The sequence below is a fragment of the Pseudophryne corroboree genome, chromosome 7 (assembly GCF_028390025.1).
Source record: "Pseudophryne corroboree isolate aPseCor3 chromosome 7, aPseCor3.hap2, whole genome shotgun sequence".
Classification (NCBI taxonomy): domain Eukaryota; kingdom Metazoa; phylum Chordata; class Amphibia; order Anura; family Myobatrachidae; genus Pseudophryne; species Pseudophryne corroboree.
The window spans coordinates 512,021,289-512,048,163 of NC_086450.1; the positions used below are offsets into that span (position 1 = coordinate 512,021,289).

At 47.4% G+C, this 26,875-nt stretch overlaps 1 pseudogene; it reads right to left on the reverse strand.

The window, feature by feature from the left end:
* LOC134944455 (scavenger receptor cysteine-rich type 1 protein M130-like) overlaps positions 1-26,875 on the reverse strand; it is a 102,907-nt pseudogene that overhangs the window by 65,084 nt on the left and 10,948 nt on the right.

Genomic DNA, 26,875 nt, shown 5'->3' on the forward strand with positions numbered 1-26,875 from the left:
GACACAATAAATGAAGGGCATTGGGAATTGAGATGGCATAGGCTGAGGACTGGCAGTGGTTTGGTTCCCCTGTTTGTGAGCCACGGGATTGTACCTGTGGTGCGCTTACAACGGGTTACCATGGTAACCGCTAACATGAGTATTCAGCATCAGGAGCCAGCACCACCCCCGGACGTGAGCTAGGTGACGACTCACGCAAGACGCACGGGTGAGCGGCCTGCACGTCTCTTAGTTACCTAGGTGACGCAAATACAGGAAGTAACCTGTTTGGCCGGTGACGGCGCATGCGCAATGTGCTGGAACGCACGCTGGTTTGATGAGGGGCATGTCAGAGCACCTGTGGAGCAAGCAGGTGTGGATCAAGGTAATTGAATTATCTCTGTTCATTTGGTATATAGGGTTTGTTCCCAGAGGTGTGTGTGTGTGGATGGCTGTGGCAGCAGAGGTGATCTGTGCTTGGATGCAGGAGTCTATGACGGTCACTAGATGACCGAGGTCGACAACGGATAAGTTTGACTTTCAGTCATGTATTTCTAAGTGTTGCATTGATGTTGACAATCTCTTGGATTGGAGAGGAATATTTGTTTTTTTGGCTTGAGTAATTACCGATATATAAGCATTTTTCCTTCACCATGGCCATCGATATGGTTTTTTTTAAAAAGTGTCTTTTTTTGGAATCAATAAACTTTCATATATTTACTAAGAAGTTTGAGTGCCCTTTAACTACAATGGTTAAATATTCTGGACCTGTGAAGGAACGGACTTAAGGGAGCACCACCTGAGAATTGCTGGGGAGTGGGCATTTGTTTAAAGTCTCTCTCTCTCTATATTATATATATAATATATATATAATATATGTATGTGTGTGAGTATATGTGTATATATACTGTATATACACTACCGTTCAAAAGTTTGGGGTCAATCAGACAATTTTCATGTTTTCCATGGAAACTCACTTTTATTAGGGCAAGATTCTAGCCAGGGCCTAACTGCCCATCTGGTACTTCTGGCAAATGACAGCAGGGCCGATGAGCTGGTGGGCCGGTCCTGTCTCTCTGTCGTGGATGCTCCCCTGCCCGTCTCCATGTAAATAAGGGCGTATCGTGAGTCCACGCCCCTTAGACTCGCGGCACAACCCTGTCATGTGCGCACGCCAGCGCCGATATCAGCCCCCAGTCCATCCCTAATTCTAGCTATCATTTTATAGAATGTTCTAAAAAAAATAGATGATAGCTAGAATCTGATTGGTTCCTATGAACACCTCCACTTGTCCTCTTTATAATGTTTGATACTCCTCCCCTATTGTTTCCAGTGGTCTGGCGTGGTCTCCAGTGGTGTTGCTTTGAGTGTTAACTTCACTTCAAAAAACGGAACAAGACTTGCAGCGTGCTCAAATAATAAAAGCAGTTTAGTATTAGCTGCGAATGAAATTAATTCCATTTTTTTTTTTTAAAAAGAAGAAGACTGATTGCACTAGATGTTTGGCAGATGTCAGGCTCCACCTTGTCACGTCCTTGGAGAAATAAGGAAGAGACATAGGTGGTCATTCCGAGTTGTTCGCTAGCTGCATTCGTTCGCTGTGCAGCGATGAGGCAAAAAAACCCGCCACTTCTGCGCATGCGTATGCGGCGCACTATTACAACGAATGACGTCGTTTTACACAGGCTCTAGCGATGCTTTTCAGTCGCACAGGCAGCCGCAGAGTGATTGACAGGAAGAGGGCGTTTCTGGGTGTCAATTGACCATTTTCAGGGAGCGTTCGCAAAAACGCAGGCGTGGCTGGGCGAACGCAGGGCGTGTTTGTGACGTCAAAACAGGAACTGAATGGTCTGAAGCGATCGCAAGCGCTGAGTAGGTCTGAAGCTACTCTGAAACTGCACAGAATTTTTTTGTAGCCGCTCTGCGATCCCTTCGTTCGCACTTCTGCTAAGCTAAAATACACTCCGAGTGGGTGGCGGCCTAGTGTTTGCACGGCTGCTAAAAACTGCTAGCGAGCGATCAACTCGGAATGACCCCCATAGATAATAGAACAACTGCCTGACCCCTTGGTTGAACCTCAGAAGCATTTTATTTTCCACTTACAAAAGTATTTCACAAATCCTCTGGCTCATGTGACCTTTTCTCCAGCTTGAAAATAACGATTCCCTTCTAAGAGTTGAGATTGGTTATTTGTAGAGTTGACTCTTTTCTCCACAACAATTCCAATAAAAAGATTTCACAGACAGTGAGGTTCTGTATCTGTACAAGCAGGGTATGTGAAAGAGAAGACTGGCCCACGTTTGATGGGTTTGTAAGTAAAGCAATAAAGGGGGTGATTCAGTCCTGATCGTTGCTGTGCGTTTCCGTACAGCGGTCGTACAGCAATAGACTGCGCATGCACCGCAATGCGCACACGCGTCGGCCAACAACAGGCATCGCCGGTCAGCAACAGGCTGGTGCGAAAATTTCATTCGCACGGGCGTTCGCAAAGGTGATTGACAAGAAGCAGACGTTTGTGGGTGATAACTGGCTGTTTACTGGGAGTGTCAGGAAAAACGTAGCCGTTTCCATGCGTTTTCAGGGCGGGTGTGTGATGTCCGCTCCGGCCCCGATCAGCCTGTTCTCCTGGGCTGCGCACGACTGCACACACTGGTAAAATCATTCAATGGTGAGTGAGGTGTGAACGGATTTGCAGCTGTCCGCTGACTGAGGTTTTTTCTTTTGCAGCTCGGCGTACGCATGCGATCGCACACTTATACAGCGAATGTACACTCCCCTTGGGCGGCGACTATCTGATCGCAGGACAACAATTTTAGCAGCCCAGCAAACAGGTCTGAATCACCCCCTAAGCACATAACTGGGCAATAACCATGTGCACTGCAGGGGGGTGCAGTTCCACACCAGCTGGAGAGACCCAGGTTGCTCGAGGCTGCTGTAAACTTTCAGGAGGTAAAATTACTAAGTGCCGCAAATAAACAACCCTTACCTGCGCAGATGACGCCAACGTCTTGCTTGTGCTCGCAGAATGGATTTCCCCACATCTGGTGATCACATTCCCAGAGATTCGACTCCTTACCAGTGCACCTGACATCACTGAGCCAAATCCCGTCCGCTCCAGGTCCAAATGAGGTTGCCTTAACCTGCGCACTGTCCCCAGCAGAGGTGTTACAGCCCAAATGGCGACAGACGACAGCTGCATCCTTCTCGTTCCAGGCCGCACCGCACACTGTGCCCCACTCCCCCCGGTGCATCACCTCCAGTCTCCCTTCGCACTCTGTGGCTCCGCCCACAAGTCTCAGCTCCTGGGCCCCACCTTTGGGGACCAAACATATGGAGTACACATTATAATGTAGGATTTATACAGCCATGTAGCTACTTGCTAAAATAGTGTTGCCAGTGTGAACTGTGAGCTTGAGTTGAGAGACTTCCTAATTGTATATAATCCACTTGGGGATATATTGCTGTACATTTTACATTAGCTGGATTTCTCTATATTTTTATATATTTGGAGTGAAGGGTTTTGCTGTGTGTTCAAAAGCAGACCAGAGTGGAAATGACAAAAGTGAGGTGTCAGTGAGTGACTGGGGTGTAGAAGGGGCACACAGCTTTAGCAGAAAGTTGGGCACAAGGGGAGCGGCTGTTGGATTATGGGTGTGGCCATAACAAGTTATCGGCATTGCTGGGTGGCACAAAGGAAGGCTTATGTTACCCACATTTTTTTTTACATTAATTTGTGTAGTTGGGATGTTTGACTCAGAACCCATGGTCATTTTTATCCCTCTATTTCTGGGGAAAAAATTTCACAGTGATCCCTGTCCCAGCTGAGCTTACACTCTATATTCTACACATGGAAACACATATACTGTACACTAGGGTTCAATTTTTTGTCAGCAGCCAATTAACCTACCAGTAATAATTTTGTAGTATGGGAGGAAACCGGAGCACCTGGAGGGAACCCACGCAAGCATGACGAGACATGCAAACTCCACACCAACAGGCCATGATCGTGAGTTGAATGAACCTCAGTGCTGTGAGGCATTGATACTAACCACTACGACAACTGTGTTGCCCCGGGTAACAGACCACTTAGACGTCAACAGAGATCAATAAACATATAATAAAGAGGAAGAATAAGCTGATACCTGAACAGATAACTCCGGCATCATCCCTGTGTTTGCACTGGCTGCTTCCCCACATCCGGAGCTTACAGTCCGACAGCGCCGACTCATCTCCGACACATCTCCGACACATTTCACGTGGCTAAGCCAAACTCTCCCCGATCCGGCTCCAAATGAAGCTGCCTGGACCTGGGTGTCCTCGGTGACGTTACAGCCCAGCTGCCTGCAGACCACAGCGGTGTTGGGTCTATTCCAGTTCAAGCCACACACGGTTCCCCACTCTCCCCGGTGCCTCACCTCCACTCTCCCCTCACACTCTGTGCTGCCCCCAGCCAGCCTCAGAGACTCTGTCTCACCTGTAAATGGACAGAACAGATATTGGTGAATATTATGTAGCAGGACCATCTAGGGGCTGAGGTGCACGCAAATTCTGTCTGCTGCGCCTGTATTGGGGCCTGCATGCAAAATTTAGGGGAATTATGGGCGACGCGGAGTCATATCGCATGTATGATAAGCATGCAGCGGGGCGTATTGATGGAATTGTGGCCCCCAAGGTGAGCGCACGCAGAGGTGGTGGCAACTTTAATCAACAGATAGACGGTGGCGGTGCAGCAGCACTAATGTGGCCGACTCTGAATGTAGGCGCAAATCCATGTTTATTTCCGAACATGGAAAGCAGACGCAATTTATGTGCAAGTCTAAATCAGGCCCATAGACTATACATTGTTATTTCTGAACCATTTAAATAGGATGGCCTTATAGCTGTTCATATAGAAAGACAAAACTGTCTGCCCAGTATCCACTACTGATTGTCGGGACTGATTTACCTTTGCCAGGTATCCTAAGTAGTTTGCAAACTTTAAATGGACACTAAATTAAATTAACTAAAACAATAATTAGAAGCGTCTTCCATGTTTTGCAGTGGATGATGAGCACACAAGGGTGGACAATGGAAATTCCTGCACACCATGCAATACCCACCAACATGAGATTGTCTCGCAGAGCGACATCTTCTAATAGGCTGGAATGGTGGGGATTGTACATGCATGGTTATTTCCGGAGTTTACATGGATGGTCTTTTAAGTCCAAGCCGAATGAACAGACTTACACCACCTGTGTAGTAAATCTGTGAGGGTCCAAATACACTTCAAGTGAGCCAAAAAGCACACAGGTATAGGAACATGACCAAATTACATATACAAAAGGAAATAGGTTCCCTCGAGCGGCATCCCCTTACTGAGAGGACTGGCATGCATGAGATGAATGTAGGGAGCCAGACGACCTTGTCGGCCATCGCTAGTGGTGATTCTCATTACAGTCACATTTTCTCACCATTTTACTGCACATCAGGTGCACAGACAACCACCTGAATGCATGGCTTCATTGGTCATTGTCCTTCTCTACAACCGATGTGCGGGAAGATGGTGTAGCGGATGTGGAACTCCAATGAGACTAGCTGTATGAGCACACATCTGGATATACAGTAGGTGTACTAGTCTGAGCAACCCTAATGTAGGTTCCTGTGTACCCTCACTGTATTCCCTTACTGTGTCCTGGCTGAGGGTCTGAGTATCTGTTTTGAGAACTCCCATAAAACCCCAGAGTAACAAGCTACAGTCCATGGAAGACTCCATTTTATATTCACAGACTATCCTATAAAAGAGGAGATACGGAATATTTGCCTTAGGTGTAGTTTAGATAATGACCCAGGAAAAGGTCACCTTTATAGAATATACTTTATGGAGCTGGTTTTACGTATTTTGGGCCTAAGTGATGTTTGTACGCAATGGCCGATTATCAGCAGGCTAAACATGTGCTATGATCCCGCTCACAACGAGGATTTCATGGGAAAGTGATTGACAGGAAGTGCCCTTTGGAGGTGTTAACGGAGAATAGCTGCAAAATGCATTTTGATACATCCCGTTCTTCTAAACAGGAAATCTCTCTCTCTCTCTCTCTCTCCCTAATTACAGCATTACCTGAATGTCTCACCTGCACAGACGACTCCAACATCGTATCTGTGGTCACAAATATCTCCTTCTTCAATGGAATGGTAGCAGTCCCTCAGCGAGGCCTCTTCTCCGGTGCAGCTCACGCCAGTCAACCAGACGCTCCCAGAACCGGCTCCAAATGAGGACATCAGGGCGACAGTTCTCGGGGAGCGGGTACAGCCCAGCTGTCTGCAGAGCACCTCTGTGTTCTTCTGCTTCCAGTCATCGTTACACACCGTGCCCCATTCTCCCCACATCTTTACCTCCACTCTCCCTTCACACCTTCCAGACCCCTCCACAAGTCTGACGTCTTCTAGGTCATCTGTGAGGAGAGAGGTCAATGTAAAGTTCAGGATCACACTAAGAGACGAGCACACAAACATGGATCATACTTGTTGCCTGCTTGGCTGTGCATCATCCGGTCATTCTAAGCTGCGCTAGGCAGGGTCAGCTAGAATCTGACTGGTTACACCATTATTATGAGAAGGACTTGGGCAAACTCTAGCACAACAATTGCTGAGGCCATATGAGACCTCAGTAGGCCTGGCCTACAGATCATGCTTTTACCTGTAGTTCCAAAATACCACTGGCCAGGCCCTGACAAGTAACCACACTCCCATTTCAGGAGTAAGGGCTGTTGTCTGTTGTGACCGGATGCCTTTTGTACGAAAGCACTCACCGCTTTCGCGTCCCATCCCCAGTGCACAGAATGGAAGGTTAGGTCACACGGGACCTGACCACATAGGGAATTCCCGCTTACCGTCAGTAACCGCCTGTTACTGACTCCACCCACTGCGCTGTGGGCGGGTTTATGCTGCCACCACCAAACTCCTAACCTGCCGTGGCGTTTGGAACCATGGTTCTGCTCTGTATGTGCTGACACGCTGCCTTACCACACCTGTGTGGTGTTGACGAATCCCCACTAGCCACTTGCTAGGCCTCCACCGGTAGCTGGCGGAAGGCGGAACTTGGAGACGTTAGGTGCTTCCCTGGACAGCTGGAGGACGAGGCTATGTTTGGCATAACCCTGTAGGTCACAAGATGAAGCAATCTTCTTGAGGCAGATGATGTTTATTTGCTCAATAATAGTCTTAAAAAGACTCTTCCCTATTGCTAGGGGCAACAGCATACAGCAAGATGTTCCAGCAGAATGAAGATGGTACAATGACACTCTGGAGGCACGCAGGCCTCCTTTTTATGTCAATTTTCCACACAGTACAACAGGGGGTCATGTCCTCCCTGAGCCCTTTCTATCCAATCAAGATATCTTAGAAAATACAAATAAATAAATTACATTTCAAAAGGAGATAAGTGCAATAAAACCATATCCTCCTTCCTGTCATGCAGACAACGTTTGGTATCAGATTAACAGTCACTATTGATAAATTTATCACATAGATTCAAAATACAAATGTTTCTGTCTCATTCACATCTCCATGCAAACCCAGTTCACACAATATTCAGAGAAGACAGCAAACAAATACTTTCACCTGCATGTGTCTATAAAGTTACACAGAGACGCATCTCAATCTCAAAGAATGGCTTGTCCACAGACCCCTTTCCAGGTGCCAGGGTCATCAGCATCTCAATTCCTAGGTGAGAAGCTTCCAAGGCCATTTGTCCTCAAACGTAAATGCATTTTAAAACCAACCCAGCTTACACATTCCTTCTAAGTGCTGGCATTTGCATGCATTGTAAATGTGCAATCCTACAACTGTGCCTAGAGCAGGCATTCCCAACCACGGTCCTCAAGGCACACCAACAGTGCAGGTTTTAGTGATATCCAGGCTTCAGCACAGATGGTTAAATCAAAATAACTGAGGTACTAATTAAGTCACCTGTGTTCAAGCCTGGATATCACTAAAACCAGGACTGTTAGTGTGCCTTGAGGACCGTGGTTGGGAAACACTGGTCTAGAGCATTACATATAACATGGTGAAAACACAGTATTAAATATATTTTTAAATACCCGGTGCCTAGCACCCACAATACATTTAAAGATGGTGCCTAGCACCAGTGCACAGTTTAAAAGTGGCGCCAAGCGCCCATTGTCCTCCTAATGGCACCGGGCACTAGGGGTTAACCCCTTCAGTGCCGCAGCCGCCATTACACGTGTGGCTGGTTAGTCTCTCCAGCCACACTCCTCCCCCCCAATTCAAGCGGGAAACCAGGGAGCCATGTCCCAACGATTTGACTCCTGGTCCCGCAGTCTGTTGGGTTAAAGGGGACGCTACCTGGTGGGTGTAGGCTCCGGCCTAGACAGTTCATCCATAGTGCAGTGGGCCTCTCTTCGTGGGTGCACAATGTTCAAATAGTCCACCTGAAGTCCAAGTTCAAGGCTCCACCACAAAAGTCTGTCCAATTCCCCCAAGGTAGGTTGCAGCCACCTAACAGGTGGGTGGTAAGTCACCACGGCGGGGGGCCAGTTACACACAAGTGCCACCCAAGGTGTCCCAATTGTGGCATACCCCACCTCCCACCATAGCAGTTTTCTGCTCAAACAGGCCTCAGGGTGCTCCTGCCCATATGGCTCCTCCTGGCTCAGTACTGCAGTACTACAGTAGTTCGTAAACCACAGTCCTGGTGAAGAATGTGCGCCATCAGCACTGGAGCGGGTACCAGAGCCTCCTTCAATGACTGAAATGCCGACTCGCAAGCGGGTGCAAAGTCCACTGACTTGGGAATGCCCTTCCTAGCCATCTCTGTCAAGGGGTTCACTACAGGACTTAAGTCAAGGACAACGTGTCCGTAGGGCCTTACAGGTTCTAAGGTCAGTACCTATCTGGGTGATGTGGGTCGGGGACAGCCTCTGGTTGCCTCCACCCCCTCTGGTTTGGGCCTACCCCTGTCTCCTCCCACATGGTGCCCTCCTCCCACTGCACCTCCGTCATTCCTATCTGGCAACTGTCTGCCCGAATTGTCAGACCTGCCCTCCAATCCTCCTCTGTTGACCTACGACTCGGGAAACCTACCCTGTCACCTAGGTCTACTCTTTCCTCCCCATCTACTACCTGTGCCACAGTGATGGCGGCCAGACCACCAGCCCCTGGATCCTGTGTGGCATCCACTACAGGGAGGCTGCGTGTCTTCCCCGATCTACTGCGCACAGGCAGGGGACCTGCTATGTCCACAGCAACTCGCTGTAAAGGTTCTCCTATGGGCAGAGGCCCAGAGACAACACAACCACTGGAGTGCCCCAGCTGCCAACGCATGGTACCAGCCTTACAGTTGGTCTGGGTGTCATCCGACATTCCAGACCAGGATAAGCTCTGTGACAGGCACTTCAGGGTATGGTCTGTCTCCGGGTTACTGTCCAAAGGGGTTTCGCTGGCAACCGACACCGGTTGCACAGGAAAGTTCCCTGGGGGGACTAGTTGGACACGTTCCCTATCTGGTCTATCCCCTCCCACTTTCCTGTCTACCCTGTACCTTAACCCTTCCCGCCAGGTCAAACTTCCTGCCCCAACCCTGTGAAGGCCGCTGCCAGAGTGGCGCCTCATGCCTTTCAGGGATGGGTCAGAGAGTTGAGCCTCCCTAAACTCCTGCCTGTGGCCCTCAATCTCTCCTAAATTGGGACACACTCCAGGGGGATCTAGGTGGGGACTACTAGGGTCAGTCTGGTAGGGGTCAGTCATGGAAAAGTCAGTGTGGTTTCTCATACTCACCGACGGAGTTGGCAAACCATTTGGGTCAGGAGCATCATTGGGCACCCCCACAGTATCAAACGAGCTGGAACCAACATCCTCTGCGTTGCTAGGGGATGTAGGCATACCAGAGGCAAAATGCATGCGGGGTCGATGTGCCCGATCTAGCCACTGTAATCTCTTCCTCTGGGCTGGTTGATGCTGTGGTTGGCTGTGCTGGCAGTTGTCTAGCAGCTGTAGTCTTTTCCTCTGGGCTGGGCTGTGCTGGAGTAGCTGATGTCAATGGTGGTCGTGGAACTTGACTCCGGGAAAAGGCGCCAGCAAACGTAGTGATGATCCCACCACCCAGATAATTTCCTAGGACCACATCAGTTGGGAGACCATCCATGATGGCAACTTTTCGCAACTCTGGTCCAGATACCCAGTCCAGGTAGACTCTTGCCATGGAAACCTCTTTCTCCGTTCCATTGGCCAGGGTGACCTTGGCAGTGCGACCCTGCAATACTGCAGCAGGATCTATAAGGTTGGGGCTCACCACAGTGATTGAGGCCCCAGAGTCTCTTAGGCCTTCCCCTTGCAGGGGTCCCACGTGGACCAGCTGCAGGTGCCTCCACATGTTGTGTAGGGGCTGTTTGGCCATGCAGGTGACTCTCTCCGCAGAGTGCACCTGTTTCCCGCCACACTCCATCGGACTGACTGGAGGGGGAACACTCTCTGTAGGCTCATCTCCACTCGTCAAACAAGCGAGCCGGGCTCCAGCACTCGGATTTGGGGCACGAGTCTGGGGTGCTTGGGATGCAGGACAGTTCATCCTCAGATGTCCGATTTTCCCACAGCCGTAGCACTTCTTCTCCAGTCGTGGCACCGATGATCTCTGATCAGTTGCAGGGACGCTGCAGTGCGGTTGCTGGCCAAGAGCACCCGGGTTGGAAGATACTTGCTTTGGGGGGCGATGAGCTGAAGAGGGGTGTCCCCCTGATGGTACAGTCCTTTGGAGCTGGCTGCTGGCTGGGCGCTTCTGCCCCTGTGGTCGAATTGCCACATACTTGTCTGCTAACTGGGCAGCCATCTTTAAGCTGGGTGGTTCCCAGTCTAGCACCCACTCCTTCACTTCTGGGGCGCACCTGCAGTAGAACTGCTCCCTGCAGATCAGGTCGATCAGTGCGTCCCATGTAGTGGCTTCAGAATCCTTCACCCACTTCATCACGTACCGCTGCAGCTGGGTGGCGAACTGCTCATGGGTGCTGCTAGGATTCTTGGGCAAGTCTCTGAACTTTTTCCTGTAAGACTCTGGAGTGATGAAGAATCGCTGGAGGAGGGCCTTCGCGACTTCGTCGTAATCCCCACAGTCCTCCGTGGCCACTCCTCGATAGGCCTCCAATGCCTCTCCATGCAGAGTGGGCACAAGGTGTCTCACCCACTCCGACTTGGGTAAATCGTGTAGTTTACAAGTCCTTTCAAAGACTTGTAAATGTCCATCAATGTCCCCATCACTGTCTGCAAACTTGGCAAACTGAACGCGTCCTGATCTGTGTACAACAGCTGACAACGGCTCCCGGGGTACCACGACCTGTGGTGCCCGCTCATCACGCCACATCTGGATGATGATCAAGCGCTCTTGCTCCGTTGCCCTTTCCCCCAATTCCGCTAGCCGATCTGCTAGGGTATCCGGGCCGCCCCCCCTGGGACGTTGGAATCCTGGCCCTGCTAGGGATTGCTGGGAAACATGGCTGCTGCTAGAAGGGGTGGGGCTTGTGGGTCTCACCGGTTCTATACGAAGGTCCACTGGTGGGCCGTCCTCTGCGATGCTGACGCCATCAGTGCTTTCCACCTCCGCCCGATGGGACTCCTCCAAGCTCATGAGCGCCGCCTTCATGACACTTCTGGACGCGTTGAAAGGGATATCCACACCCTTCTCCTGGCACACGATCTCCAGATCGCCCTTAGACGTTCCACTGAAGTCCGTCATCTTGTGCGTTCTCCTGCGCTGCAGTTACTCCTCTCCTGAGTAACTCGGCTTCTCCAATCGGGTGACCGAAAAGCCGCCTGGGATGATCCCACCGCTATGCCACCAATTTCTGTGACCAGACGTGCTCGTCCCTAGTACACTGAATTGGATGTTTAGGTCACATGGGACCTGACCACATAGGGGATTCCCGATTACCGCCAGTGACCGCCTGTTACTGACTCCACCCACTGCGCTGTGGGCGGGTTTATGCTGCCACCACCAAACTCCTAACCTGCTGTGGTGTTTTGAACCACGGTTCTGCTCTGTATGTGCTGACACGCTGCCTTACCACACCTGTGTGGTGTTGACGAATCCCCACTAGCCACTTGCTAGGCCTCTACCGGTAGCTGGCGGAAGGCGGAGATGTTAGGTGCTTCCCTGGACAGCCGGAGGACGGGGCTATGTTTGGCATAACCCTGTAGGTCACAAGATGAAGCAATCTTCTTGAGGCAGATGATGTTTATTTGCTCAATAATAGTCTTAAAAAAGACTCTTCCCTATTGCTATGGGCAACAGCATACAGCAAGATGTTCCAGCAGAATGAAGATGGTACAATTACATTCTGGAGGCACGCAGGCCTCCTTTTTTATGTCAATTTTCTACACAGTACAACAGGGGGTCATGTCCTCCCTGAGCCCTTTCTATCCAATCAAGATATCTTAGAAAATACAAATAAATAAATTACATTTCAAAAGGAGATAAGTGCTGACAATGTCAAATTTCACCTTTAAACGTAAGCTATATACTTATTATGGACTAAGTACGCAAGTGGCGCAGTGAGTACCGTAAGGGTATGCACTTAGCGTAGCAGACGCTAGGCCGTGGGCGCGAGACACGAGCGGCACAGACGCTCACAGAATGATATACAGTAAACCTTAAGTAATGAAACAGTGTAAGGATATGCTTATACTTTAAACCTTAGCAGCAAAGCACTATACCTTTAAACTTTAAGTAGCGCTGGTGATACAAAGTATCAGCAGTGCATACACCTTAACAATGCTTATACACCTTAACAATGCTTAAACAGGTTAAACCACTTTGAAAGCCCTGGCAGGAAAGTGACAACACAGCACTGATTTGTATTTGAAAACCACTCCGGCTCTAACACCTTCGTGGATGATTCTTTAGAGTAAAAAGGGGAAAACAATACAGCTTATACACTACAACACTAACATCAAAATCTAAACAGAATAACAAGGAATAATATGAACAATAGCATACAATCGCAAACACAAGCAAACAGAATGAGAATAAATGGCAAACAGAAAGGATAACAAAATGGCTACAGAGAAACTTACACACGTGGGAATGATTCGCAAGTGCGTCCTGGATCCAGCCCTCAGCCTTCAATGTGAAAACCTTTCAGAGAGAGTGAGTGAGTGACTGGCCAGGCAATGCTGGTCTTTATATACACAGCATACATTCACAATACAATGGTTCCTACAATCTCATTGTTCATTGGACACAGGAATGTGTCTCTGCATTATAACAAAGGTCATAGGTAGATTTGAACAGGTGGGCTGTGTCTCTCCCCAACTGCTGTAGTGGGTGGTATCCTCTGGATTCCCCCCGCATGTGTAATTAACAGCAAAATACAATTAATGTCCATAAACTACTTTTGTACATAACTATACGCAGGAGTGAGCGATCTTTTCCTAACTAACACCGAAATGTTACCCTTAAAATACTCTACAGCTGGATACTAGACACCACAGTTCAACCTTTATCTGACCGTTCCTATCATGCAAAGAGGAATCTCTCTGTCCAAGAACCGTTTAAACTAAACATACTTGCTGACATTGTTAAGGGGAATATTATCTATAAAACACACTATATGGGTTAAATATGCTATGATCGAGTCTCCCGCTACACGCTCACAAACCCTACTGTAAATGCGCATACCACGCGCCAAAGCGCACGGCCGTAGAAGCTCTTTTACGCAATGTGCGAATATGCGCATGCACGGCAGGGTGTGTGCACGCGCAGCGGGCATGTGCATGGGGTTAGTACAAGGCATGTGATTCAGGATATTTTTCGACTTTGACAGTCCACCCTTTGGCAGTCAACAATAACTGCCACTATCTAAACAATTTAAGCAGAAAAATATATTACCATGAAATACCTTATTATGATTGGGAGTAGGGAGGAGAGGAGAAGGTGGGAAATGTATGACCTAGTGAGATAGTAAAAAGCATGTATGTATGAAATCCATGTCTGAGGGGTCATGTATCATCGTGCCGTACATGTTCTAAAAATAAGCTTTGCAGTATTGCGAAGTATACATTGAATCCTTCTTATCCCGTATTAAGGGTCTGTAAGTGGGCTAACAAACTCTACCGAGCTCTTTTCGGCTTTTTAGTTCCAACAAATGGGGTGCACATTAGTTGATGATACATGAAGGGGAGAATATGTGAGTGCTAATATATGTGCCTATATCACCTGTCGACTATGTGTGTCACTACCTGAAGATAGTAGAGATGAAGATAAGAAACATGCGTTATAAATGCATTCTTATGATTATTGTATGTGCTTGTCCTTGGGTGTCTTGTTGGTGTCTTGTCGATGTCTTGTCGATGTCTTGTATCTTTGCTGCAAGTGGCAAGCAAAGTTCTTCAAGTGTCCATAAAAGTTAAAGTCTCTAAAAGTTCATCAAATGGCTGTGACAAAGTTCATCAATGGTCTGTGTAAAAGGGTCATCAAATTCTTCTTCCGAGTGGGTGTCTTTTTACCTTGGAGGAAAACAAAGGAGAAACGGGTGAAAGAAACGGACCGTGGAATCACGTCTTATCACAACATTGTCTCGATTGATGGGTCATAAATTAAACCAGTTGTTGTTACAATGCCCTTGCTCCTCAAACTCATCAATTTGGTACTGCGCTTGCAATTCATTAAAATCCGAACACATCTGAATATCAAACCAATCATTATGACAACTCCTAGGATACATAAGAGAAATTTCCCTAAAGTAACGATAACATTTTGAGCCCATTCTCCTAAACCTGAGAACCAATTGCGTGGGTTCAACCATGAAACCCAGCCGGTCAGTTCATTACCCACAGAAGCAAGGGTAAGGTTGTGTCTCCTTCGGAACTCCCACTTCAATTGCAAGATATCGTCCATCTTTTGATCTATGACCTCGGTTGGGTCCTCAGTGCTGTTTGTGATATACGTACAACACTTTACACCATACTGAGTTGCTAGGGTGACACAATACCCGCCTGTCACCGCTGTGATGTAATTTAGAACCATCCTGTGCTGGATCAGTTCCGTTTTGTAAGCTTGCAATTCTCTCCCAGTATACCTGAAGGTGTCATCATACATCTCGGTGATATTGTCTATCAGGTTCGCTAGCGCGGTAATATACCTAAAATGTATAACTCCTCTGGCGGTACGGGTGATATCTAGCGCGAGCAGCAGTTGAATCCCGGTGGATTCGTGGATCAAATCAGAGGCTGCATGCTCTGTCCTATCTATAAGGTGTCTCTTTACAATGTGTTCGTAATGGGTGTGAGTGTAAGGAGCTTGAGCATTGCTGTGAACGTCTTTCATTCTATCATGGGTAATGGTCATTACTTCCGGTAACACTCTTCCAATGTAACACAATCCCTCTGAGTTTGGGGCAAGCCACTTATACGCCTTCCTCCCACATATGAAATATGCATCATCGGGGAGGACATATGGGACAGAATATGTCATCACCATATTACAAACCTTCCAGGTGAAAAATCCTATCCCTAACTCTCTCATCTGTCTAGTACACGTATCAGGTTGTATGATATGCGCACAGTATCCTGGTGATACTTCTCCAACTCGCATGGACCTACTTCCTAGAGTGTACCTATACTGGCAATATCTTCCACTGTTGGCTATTTGGCGTATAAGCTCTGAGTCTACGGGCATTCTATCGGCTCTGTGTGAGAATGTCAAGGTTTGGTTGTTCCATGTCACCTCCCAATTTCCCGGCTTTCGGGGATTGGAAATGTTAAAACATATGAGGGACCTATCCACATGGTATTGGTGGAGCTTCAAACTAGGAGGCCTAGAAATATAAAATTTCTTGTCCACCGGTCTCACACCTCTTAATTCAAGTACCTCATCTATCGTTAAAGAGTATGGCACTAGTCCTGACTTTCTATGACCTTGAGGTACTTGTGAGCACACCCAGCATTCTGTTTGGTTTCAAAAACCTTACCCACTAATGAGTGATAGTCACTCAATGGATGACGGTCCATATTGATATTAATGCTGGACTGACATCTCTGGATGCACCCGTCCTCAACTATGTTGTCACAATTTCTACAGATACAGTTCTCTTCAGCTAACAATCCTTCACAATGTTTGTTAGTGTCATGGCTACCAGATCGTTTTCTGATACTCGCCTTTGCTCGGTGATTGTGTTGCTCTTGGAATTCTACGAATCCATCCTGGTCATCAGAACCCATTCCAGATCCTTTCTCGACCTCACTGGTACTCTCACCGAAACAGACTGCTCTGGTCAACAACAGGGTCAACAGGAAAACACGGACTGCAGTCTCTTGGGGCGAGTCCATCTTACAGGAGGAGAAAGAGAAAGTTGTAATGGGGGTACCGAAAATAATTGAAGGGAAAGAAAAATGTTACGATAATTGTCCTATAGTCTTGTTGTTCTTCTTGCTCAGATGTCGTCTCAACAGTACTGTCTCTCATTCTTCCCAAAACGAACACTCCAGTGATACGATATTCTTTCCGACTCAGCGATCTTTCTGTAAGGAGCATAAATCTTGCATTACCATTTGTCTAACTGTTGTGTGACATACCATCCGTAAAACATGAAAGAACAAAGAGAGAGAACAATAGAAAAGAAACATTGTCAGATTTCCATTCACCATCAGGCTGTCACACCAACATGTCCATCGGTATCTCTGCACAGTCTCCCCCACCAGTATTTCCACTCTCCACCCTTTGTGTTTGGCCAGACACAACAATGCTGGTAAGATACACTGGGGTTGGGTAGACCTCTGAAAGGACCAAGTAGACATGTGACGTTTGAGCTGTCTGGTAAACGTCAGAGATGAAAAGGAAATATTTAAAGATAAATCACAGAGTTTACCTGGCCGCCCTTGTGTCTACAAGGAATGACCTACCAATTACATCGACTGTAACCTCAGGCTTACTATCAAGGCTAATAATCAACTTCACTGGCTGCAAATTACAGGTGCGGCCCAAAATTTTTTCTATATGATCCCTGATTACAATTACGTGTGTCATACAGTGTGTCATAACTTTGCTCGTGTTCTTGTCTAGGAGGTCTGACTTTATGTGTGCTGTTACAGTTGCTGGCATAATGCCCTTCCCTTTTACACAGATAACAAACCCTTGGCTTCCTACATGTGCCAGGGCCTGGGGTTTTGGTCGATTTGATGCCTCTTCTAGTGCTTGGATGCTCATCACCATCAACCGCTCTCCCTGTGCTTCCCTGGTTCTTTGGATATTACGGTCATGCTCGATAGCGGACTCTCTTAATGCAGCCACCGAGTTTCCTCTCCAGTTAGGTTGAGTGGTCTGTACCCTTGTTCTCAACACTTCTTTTAAACCTTCCATTAATACGGACACCGCTACCTCTCTATGATGTACACTTTCCTCAATGTCCGCGATCCCAGTGTATCTAGCCATTTCCTCTAATGCTCGATGGAAATAATCAGAAGCAGTTTCACCTTCTTTTTGTCTAATGGAGAAAATTTTGTTCCACTTGACAACAGTTGGGAAATATACTCCTAATTGCAGGTTGATCTGTTTAACATTCTCCTGATTGTATTCCCCAGTGAGAGGTACTTCTGCGTCTAACTTACAATCAGTGATGAATTTCGCAGGGTCAATATTGGAGGGTAGACATACCCTCGGCAATGTCCGCCAATCTTTATTATGGGGTTTGGCGGTGTTTCCTAGTTCTTTAATAAACCTTTGGCATGCGGCTAGATCTTTCCTGGGATCAGGAAATTCAGACATAATTGTCCTTAATTCTGTCTGGGACCAGGGGCAATGCATTGCAATGTTCCTGACGGGAGTGACTCCCAGAGCGTCAGTCTGTCCATTTGGGACTGCAATCACCCTGACAGGATTAAGTTCAACTACATCATCTTGTGTTGACTCTACAATGTGAGGTGCAATTGTCTGTGCATAATATACAATACCGTACTTACCTGTGGACACGACCTCACCTGACCCTCCGTTAGGGGGTTTTACTACTGCCTTTACCAATTGGGCCGTGCCCACCTGGGTATCTCGTATGATGGCTGCTGGAGAAAATGCTGACATCGTGCTGGGCTCACTTTCTTGCTTGTAATCCTGAGGGAAGTTTAACATGGCGTGCAACTTGCACGGGTTAGAATTTGTACATTTATCAGTTTTACTCCTATCGTTATTAACACATTTATTACGCTTACTCTTATTATCATTAATACATTTATTAAGTGCACTATTATCATCATATCCCAGTATGCCATTCTCTGTAGCCATTGTTTCTCCAGTTGCCATCAGTTTCCTGCCAGTGTTGGAACCAGCTATGTAAGCTAATTCCCTCTGTATATCACTCTCTTGCTGCCATAAATGTAAACAGTTTGTGTGTCTGATCCTCTGTTTTTGGGATTTTATGAGACAGATCCTAAGCCTTAGATTATGCAATACCTCTGAGTCAAAACTACCTATCCCAGGAAATGGTGTTTTATCCCCCACAGTCATTCGTGTCCATTCATCACAAAAGGTCTCAGTGTGGGGACCATACTTCCCCCACATTACTAACCGAGCAGACCCCCGGGGTCTGCACATCTCTTCAGTCTGAACCCTGACTGCTAAACGTCCCTGTGTTGTGTATTTGGCTTCCATTGTGGACCTTTTTAACACAGACTTCCTAAAGTCTTCCTAAAATGCACCAAACACAGAAGTCTACGGTGGAAGTTCTTCAAGCTCTTCCACCAGCTTCTTCTGCTCCGAGTATCACGGATCCGCCTCTTTTAGCAGACACACATAGTCATTGCAGGCCCTACCTCTAGAGATTTTCCTGAGAGTCCAGCTAAAATTCCCTTCCTTTATTTTACACAAATCACGCTTGCATGTGCTCCCTACAACACGTATGAGGGCAATTTACGCATGAATATGCGACCTCATATCACGTTGCGTCATGGGTTTACACCTACAACCATGCGGTCCAATCGTACCACTTACAGACACTTGTTGTCCATAAATGGTAGGATCATTGGAGTTTTCCTACTGTGCTCCACAACAGCAGGAGCGTAATACCACGAAAACTCTTATCACACTCCGTCGCACGTGTTCACCAAAACCGTGCTCGCACGTTTTCACCTAGACCGTGCTCGCACGTTTTCACCTAGACCGTGCTTCACCAAGCTTCACCAAGATTCACCAAGCTTCATCAAGATCACCAAGCTTCACCAAGATCACCAAGACCACCAAGCGGGATTCAATACACTCATACCTTTTTCAGCCCACACTATCATTCTATAGTTTTCTGATCAGAAAAATCATTTCCCGTAAACTGATAGCTCTCCCCAGAGGTACTACAGTAAAGTAAGGTATTTAAACTAAATATTGGAAACTGAACAAATTTGTGCTATTATCGCGTGGCTACCGTATCGCCTAAACTAAAACAATGCTATCGTGTGATTTGTATTTAGTGGGCGTGTGTAGGCCTTTGCATTGCGTACGCTGTCTCGCACGTTGCCCGAGACACGTGTACACAGGCCGGATACGTCCGCAGCAATACAAATAACACGCTTCTATAAAATGTAAACGATATTAAACTATAATCGCTTACCAAGCACCACACGTTTTTTTTCTGTATAAACCTTTAAAACTGGGTCAGGCTGTGTATGTGCTTTACATGTACTCCCTTAAATATTACTCTTATTTTTAACTAAATAGCAACAAATTTTTCAGCACGGGTCAAAATGTATCTAATAATCAATGCTAATGGCAACAAGCGAATAGATATGCAGAATACACAAAATACAATTCTAAATTAATCTAGTAATCAATGCTTCCAATAGTATGATTCATATTGGATAGCTATCTTGCAGAACATACATTGATATAAACACACACACATAATTATAATATTATATCTATGTACTATTCACTGGTCTCCCGAGACCCATTCACTCCTCTAAGTTGCATATGAATGTGCCTTTGACTGTCTGTGAAGGTGGCCTTTCACTGCCAGGAAAAAAAACTGTTGCACAGGTTAATTTGCATTTCAATGGCTTATCTTACAACAAGCAGAGTTTTACAGAATCCTAGGAGTAAAGAAGAAAAAAACAACAACAACTTTGTTTTATATCTGTGTGTCGTTCTTACATCAAATATTAATCTTACTATTAACTTTTATTAAACCCCATCTGAATCTATTTGTAATTGACTATGGCATGGGTTAAATAAATGCATTGGTAGTTCATAAATGGTGATTTCTTTTTGACCAAGGACGGCTGATTATTCCTGAGCAGACTGAAAATCAGCTATTTAGAAAAAAAATTGACCTTCCAAAAATGGCCGCTGCTCCTCCCCCTTCCACATCCATGAGGGTTACACAAAATGGAGGACAGACCATGCGGCTTCCTTTGTCACAAAAAAAATCACCATGCAAGCCCCTGAAGTTATTTTAGGCCTGAGTTAAAAAAAACAACAACACTATATCAAGGCTTTTGCAGCAACTTTTAAATATACTTTTAAACCTACTTAAACAGATAAGCAATCCAATCTGAATCAAACACAATATGACTCATTTGAACCTTGTTTTGCAACAATATGGTCAGATATGCAGAGTACAGGTGTGTGCGTGTGTTACATGTGTTGCGTGCGCAGTTGGCACCAAACAGAAATTAAAACAGATTTAAAAGACAATAGCTTAACGTTCTTACCTTTCGGTTCCGGATCCCACCAGCATCCCTACAAACCAAGCGGAGCAGACGCTTATCTAATCAGCACTACTGTATCCCCAACCACCAAATGGCTAATGCTGGTCTTTATATACACAGCATACATTCACAATACAATGGTTCCTACAATCTCATTGTTCATTGGACACAGGAATGTGTCTCTGCATTATAACAAAGATCATAGGTAGTTTTGAACAGGTGAGCTGTGTCTCTCCCCAACTGCTGTAGTGGGTGGTATCCTCTGGATTCCCCCCGCATGTGTAATAAACAGCAAAATACAATTAATGTCCATAAAGTACTTTTGTACATAACTATACGCAGGAGTGAGCGATCTTTTCCTAACTAACACCGAAATGTTACCCTTAAAATACTCTACAGCTGGATACTAGACACCACCGTTCAACCTTTATCTGACCCTTCCTATCATGCAAAGAGGAATCTCTCTGTTCAAGAACCGTTTAAACTAAACATACTTTGCTGACATTGTTAAGGGGAATATGGGCCCTCATTCCGAGTTGTTCGCTCGGTATTTTTCATCGCATCGCAGTGAAAATCCGCTTAGTACGCATGCGCAATGTTCGCACTGCGACTGCGCCAAGTAACTTTACTATGAAGAAAGTATTTTTACTCACGGCTTTTTCTTCGCTCCGGCGATCGTAATGTGATTGACAGGAAATGGGTGTTACTGGGCGGAAACACGGCGTTTCAGGGGCGTGTGGCTGAAAACGCTACCGTTTCCGGAAAAAACGCAGGAGTGGCCGGAGAAACGGTGGGAGTGCCTGGGCGAACGCTGGGTGTGTTTGTGACGTCAACCAGGAACGACAAGCACTGAACTGATCGCACAGGCAGAGTAAGTCTGGAGCTACTCTGAAACTGCTAAGTAGTTAGTAATCGCAATATTGCGAATACATCGGTCGCAATTTTAAGAAGCTAAGATTCACTCCCAGTAGGCGGCGGCTTAGCGTGTGTAACTCTGCTAAATTCGCCTTGCGACCGATCAACTCGGAATGAGGGCCATTATCTATAAAACACACTATATGGGTTAAATATGCTATGATCGAGTCGCCCGCTACACGCTCACAAACCCTACCGTAAATGCGCATACCACACGCCAAAGCGCACGGCCGTAGAAGCTCTTTTACGCAATGTGCGAATATGCGCATGCATGGCAGGGCGTGTGCACGCGCAGCGGGCATGTGCATGGGGTTAGTACAAGGCATGTGATTCATGATATTTTTCGACTTTGACAGTGCAATAAAACCATATCCTCCTTCCTGTGACATAGACAACGTTTGGTATCAGATTAACAGTCACTATTGATAAATTTATCAGATAGCTTCAAAATAGAAATGTTTCTGTCTCATTCACATCTCCATGCAAACCCAGTTCACACAATATTCAAAGAAGACAGCAAACAAATCCTTTCACCTGCATGTGTCTATCAAGTTACACAGAGACTCATCTCAATCTCAAAGAATGGCTTGTCCACAGACCCCTTTCCAGGTGCCAGGGTCATCAGCATCTCAATTCCTAGGTGAGAAGCTTCCAAGGCCATTTGTCCTCAAACGTAAATGCATTTTAAAACAAACACAGCTTACACATTCCTTCTAAGTGCTGGCATTTGCATGCATTGTAAATGTGCAATCCTACAACTGTGCCTAGAGCATTACATATAACATGGTGAAAACACAGTATTAAATATATTTTTAAATACCCGGTGCCTAGCACCCACAATACATTAAAAGATGGCGCCTAGCACCAGTGCACAGTTTAAAAGTGGCGCCAAGCGCCCATTGTCCTCCTAATGGCACCGGGCACTAGGGGTTAACCCCTTCAGTGCCGCAGCCGCCATTACACGTGTGGCTGGTTAGTCTCTCCGGCCACATCCGTTTTTTTCCCCCTGTGTGTGTTTTTTAATTAAGTATTGTTGCTATTGGGGGCTTTCACACAACACAGCTCTGGCCCGGCTGCCGGGTTGCAGCCGTATCTATCCACTGAATAGACCGGCTGCCGTACCAAGGCTGTACCGTCCTTGTAGGCAGTGTAGACTGTGTGTGAATGGAAGCTTTCACACACAACGGCGTTTTTCCTCTGCTGCACATGCGCACAGCAGTAAGCACTGCTGAAAGCCGTTGTGTGCGAAAGGCTTTGCCTGCCATTTAAAAAACGGACGACTTTTGTTCATCTTTTTGCTGCCCAGACAAAACCTGTGTGCAGGCCTGGCGACAGGGGGGGTCAAAGGGGACAGCCGTCCCGGGCCCCGATGTTGTGAGGGGCCCCAAGGTCCAGCGGCGGCAGCATGTAACAGATCTAAATAATTTTATATATTGCGGCATCGCGCCAGCTGCGGGCCGCCCGCTGTGCAGTTAAAAGTAATCAATAACTGACCTTTTTTTTCAGCTCCTCCACCCCCATGATCTGTGGTCACCACTTAGCATCCCCAAGCCCAGCCCCAGGTCAGCTGTCACACAACGCTACCTCCGGACCTCCCCTCCTCTCCCAGTCATCCCCGCCCTGTCTCTGCTGTGAGGAGCGTGAGCAGGCAGGCAGGAGCAGGATTGCGGGACTGCTGGCAGCTTGTTGCGGCGGGGTGCATCAAGCTGGTCACTCGGAGGCTGAGCCTCGTTGATTCGCGGCGCTGGCGGCTGTGTCTGGTAAGTCAAGTGTCTGCATTGCAGGTGCACTCGGCTCTCCAGCAGAAGTTTGGGGCTTTGGGTTTGGGATGGGCTGCGTGCAGGCACATATCATGGATGCATGTGCATGCATTACATCTGCCCTGTAAACCTGGTATTACTGTAGGTAAGAGCGAAGATTGCAGGGCGAGAAAAGGTAGGGATGGCCATTATGGTGGGGCATGCTGGCTCGTTACAGGTGAGTATAACTCTCTCCCCCTCCCATAATGTGAAAAATGGGGACTGCCTGCCATAATGTGTAAAAAAAGGGGACTCTGCCTACCTAATGTGTAAAAAAGGGGACTCTGCTGCCATAATGTGTAAAAAATGGGACTCTGCTGCTGTAATGTGTAAAAAGGGAGACTCTGCCTGACGTAATGTGTAAAAGGAGCTCTGTGGTCACACCCCTATATTTGTATATCGGGGGGGCCCACAGGAATATCAGTGTACCGGGCCCCAAGATTTCTGTTGCCGGCCCTGCCTGTGTGGGTGAAACAGCCCTAAGAGTCTTGTGGTAGTACCTTCAATTGATATCTATAATAATACCTGCCAGATGGTACACCTACTGTATCTAGCAAGCAAAGATCATCAAACAACATCCAGACATGGTTCCAGTGGACCAGGCATGGTGCTGGTGGACAAGGGGTGTCTATGGAAATGTCCTAATTGTGGATTACACCAGTGGATCTCAACCTTGGTCCTCAAGTACCCCCAACAGTATATGTTTTCCAGGTCTCCTCACAGGATTGCAAGTGAAATAATTTGCTCCACCTGTGGCTCTTTGAAAATGTGTCAGTGAGTAATGAGTGCACCTGTCCAACTGCTAGGTGACTTGGAAAACATGAACTGTTGGGGGGGTACTTGAGGACCGAGGTTGAGAACCACTGGATTACACCATATGAATAATGCAGTACTCTTGTGTATACTCCAGGGGCGCCCAACATTGGGCCTAATTCAGAGTTGATCGCAGCAGCAAATTTGTTAGCAGTTGGGCAAAACCATAGGGGTCATTCCGACCCGTTCGCACGCTGCAATTTTTCGCAGCCGTGCGAATGGGTCACAGCTGCGCATGCGCGCGGGTGGCAATGCATAGGCTCGTCGTTGCCCGGCAACGGACGTCGCCAGGCAGGCAACAAGAACAACGAGGGAAGCCATTGCAGCGGAGCCCGCAAGAAGATTGACAGCAGGGAGGCGGATCTGGGTGTCAACTGACCGTTTTCTGGGAGTGGTGAGGGAAACGCAGGCGTGTCCAAGCGTTTGCAGGGCGGGTGTCTGATGTAAATTCCGGGACCTGACAGGCTGAAGTGATCGCAGTGGCTGAGTAAGTCCAGACCTACTCAGAAACTACACAAAACTTTTTTGCCCCGCTCCCCTGCACATGCGAACGCACACTTGCTAAGATACAATACACTCCCCCATAGGCGGTGTCTATCTAATCGCACGGGCTGAAAAAAATTGCAGCGTGCGATCAACTCGGAATGACCCCCCATGTGCAGTGCAGGGGGGGCAGATGTAACAAGTACAGAGAGAGTTAGATTTGGGTGGGGTGTGTTAAAACTGAAATCTAATTTGCTGTGTAAAAATAAAGCAGCCAGTATTTACCCTGCACAGAAACAATATAACCCACCCAAATCTAACTCTCTCTGGAAATGTTATATCTGCAGTGCACATGGTTTAGCCCAGAGGTTCTCAAACTCGGTCCTCGGTGGCACACACAGTGCATGTTTTGCAGGTAACCCAGCAGGTGCACAGGTGTATTAATTACTCACTGACACATTTTAAAAGGTCCATTGGTGGAGCTAATTATTTCACTTGCGATTCTGTGAGGAGACCTGCAAAACATGCACTGTGTGTGCCCCCGAGGACCGAGTTTGAGAACCTCTGGTTTAGCCCATCTGCTAACAAATTTGCTGCTGTGATCAACTCTGAATTACCACCCATTGCACACTTTCACCTGCATAACTGAGCGCAATGGCCACTCTAGTAGGTTCATATTGAACACACCATGATACTAAAGGAACACTGACACCTAAATATAATCAGCGGGTACCTACCATACTTGCCTACCTGACCCTCTCCATGAGGGAGAAAATGCTCTGTTCCTGGACTTTCCTGGTAATGTATGATTGCCATCACCTGTGGTGAAACACCTTTCTTATCAGTTAACTATCTCACCACAGGTGATGGCAATCATACATTACCAGGAAAGTCCAGGAGCAGAGCATTTTCTCCCTCATGGAGAGGGTCAGGTAGGAAAGTATGGTACCTACCTGAGATGAGGCAGCTCACTGCCCCGAGCAGCAGAATTACAGCTCCAACCCCGAGCAGCCTCCTCTGTTCCATGGCAGATCAGCTAATGCTCTGGTTCCAGCAGGAGTCCCATATGTTTCACATCTGGCCGTACACAGACAGGCGCAGGACTCCTCTGCCAGATCCCATGCTGCTTCTAACCTTCCGGAATGCAGGGCCCGATGAGTAAACTCATTCCTGTCCTCCTCTGTGTAAGGGAGAACTCTGCCAAGAAATATTACATGTTGTTATGTAAGATCAATGGCGCTGGCTTATTACTGCTCGTACGTCAGAGCAGCATTATCTGTAAGTTGCTTGCTCCCTGTGGCCATATTTCTGTGGGAGTCGGTACCACACCCGTAGTCTCACATAGAAAAACTTAATACATTCATAAAATAATCTTTAAAAGTTTAAAACTTTTTGGTAAAATTATCTTATTCGCAAGTCGCTTATAGACTGGTAGACTAGATTAGTATTTCTGTTGCAATGGAAATAGCATTTAGTCGCAGACTAAGCACAATGATGAGTGTTGGGATGCGTGGCGCGGCACACTCCTATCAGACCTCCATCTTGTGTCTTTTTACCCAGGTTAGAGTCTGAGGTACACAGCAGCTGCTGAGTGCACTGCCAGTGTCCGGGGTGCATTGTCATTTTATTGTATTAACGAAGCAAATAAGACCAGGGGCCAAAGTTCATACGAGGTACCCGGAAGCGAAATAGACAGTGGCACCCCGCCATCCGGGGCATGTGCAGTAGCACAGCTGAGGGGGCACAGTAATGTGCCAGTAATACTGCCAGTTGTGAATAATGCCCAGCCACTTCCTTTCAGCCTTCTCCTCCTTGTGTCTCTCCAGCTTCATTCCCCCATGATTCTGCACCTCCAGCCCACAGTATATCTCCATCACCCCTGTGTCTCTCCAACCCCCCAGTGTCTTACCAGCCCCCCAGTGTCTCTCCAGCCCCAGCCAACCCCCTTCTGTCCCTTCAGCCCCAGCCAACCCCCTTCTGTCCCTTCAGCCCCAGCCAACCCCCTTCTGTTTCGCCAGCCCTCCAGTGTCTCTCCAGCCCCAGCCAACCCCCTTCTGTCCCTTCAGCCCCAGCCAACCCCCTTCTGTTTCGCCAGCCCCCCAGTGTCTCTCCAGCCCCAGCCAACCCCCTTCTGTCCCTTCAGCCCCCCAGTGTCTCTCCAGCCCCATCCAGCTCCCCAGTGTCTCTCCAGCCCCAGGCAACCCCCTTCTGTCCCTTCA